Raw genomic sequence first — 1,741 nt, forward strand, 5'->3', positions numbered from 1 at the left:
AGAATTGAAGAATGAAATTCTACAAGAAGCTCACAACTCAAGGTATTCCATTCATCCAAGAAGTGCCAAGATGGACAGAGATTTGAAAAAGAATTATTGGTGGCCAGACATGAAGAGAGAAATTGCGGAATGTGTTAACAAATGTTACACATGTCAGAGAGTTAAGGCGGACCACCAGAGACCAAGTGGATTATTACAGCCACTAGAGATTCCAGAATGGAAGTGGGAGCACATTGCTATGGATTTTATAGTTGGCTTACGAAGGACGAAAGCGAACCATGATGCTATTTTGGTTATAGTGGACAGACTGACCAAATCAGCACATTTCTTGCCTATCAATGAAATATTTTTACTAGATAAGTTGGTTCACATATATTTGAAGGAAACAGTAATGCGTCATGGAGTCCCTGTGTCTATGGTATCTGATCGAGATCCACGATTCAATTCAAGATTTTGGAGAAGTTTCCAAGAATGTTTGGGAACTAAGTTAAATATGAGCACGGCCTATCATCCGCAGACGGACGGCCAAAGCGAGAGAACAATCCAAACAATCGAAGATATGTTATGTGTGTGTGCCATTGATTTCAAAGGTAATTGGGATGAGCATTTGACCTTAGTGGAGTTTGCTTACAATAACAGTTATCATGCCTGTAATAACCCCACTTTTTGGAAATTTTTGAAACCCTGATGAATAGTAACTTGTGTTGTCAATGCTGATTAAGAAAAATTATCAGACCATGATATATAGGAGTACTGTTATGGAAATTTCAAGATCGTATTAGTATTCCATAAAGTAAATAAGTGTATGTAAAGATCGTCAGAATCCAAATCCGAACACTTTGATTTTTCCCGAAAATCCACCAGATACCGAAAGAATTGAGTATAAGGTAACATTATTAAAATGATTTAAATTCAAGAATTATAAGAGAGGATCATAAAAGGAATATAAAAGATTGTAAAAGGTTTAGGGGAACCCAAGTAATGAGATCCCGGATATGATCCCTCAAACGGATTACGAGAATGAGAGTTAAGCGAACCGTAAAACAAATAAACGACCAAGGGACAAGCACATACAAGTAGAATGGGAAGGAAGCTTCCAAGAGAAGCTAAAAAATGTGGTTAAAAGAGAATATGACATCATCACACCATGAGGATTGGACAAATGGCAAGATGATGAGGTAGGCAAGATGATGCAAGCAATTTGCAAGTTATTTAACCAATGATTGATATCAACCAAGCATTTTTATGCACAAAGATCAATAAAACAAAGCAAGCTTCTCCCCCCCCCATTTCATCTTCTTCACTTCGAATTTTTCATCAAAATGGTGATTCAAAACACAAGCTATACTCCATGGAAAATTATAAGGTTTGTTTCTTTGGATCCTATATTTCATAACTAAGAAGAGCAAGTAGTTTGAGTGCTTGAATCAAAGGTTTTCTATCTCAAACAAATCATTTTAGTGGAGGGTGAATAGTAACCAAGTTAGTTGTGTTTTGGTTTTCTCAGGTTCCATTGAAGATCCAAGCTTCCTAAGGTCGTATAAGCACCCCATGAAGCTTCTAGGTGAATCCCCACTCTCCAAGGAAGGTATAAAGCCCTTGAACCCTTATAAATCAATGGGTTTAATATGTTTTTAAGAATATTATGATAGTTGTGGGGGTATGCTAAGAATTGGTATGATTAGTGATATGATTTGGATGAGTTTATGCTTGGTCATTGCCATTAGTTAGTCAAGTTTGT

Source organism: Apium graveolens, chromosome 5, assembly GCF_009905375.1.
Source record: "Apium graveolens cultivar Ventura chromosome 5, ASM990537v1, whole genome shotgun sequence".
In the NCBI taxonomy this organism is placed as follows: Eukaryota; Viridiplantae; Streptophyta; class Magnoliopsida; order Apiales; family Apiaceae; genus Apium; species Apium graveolens.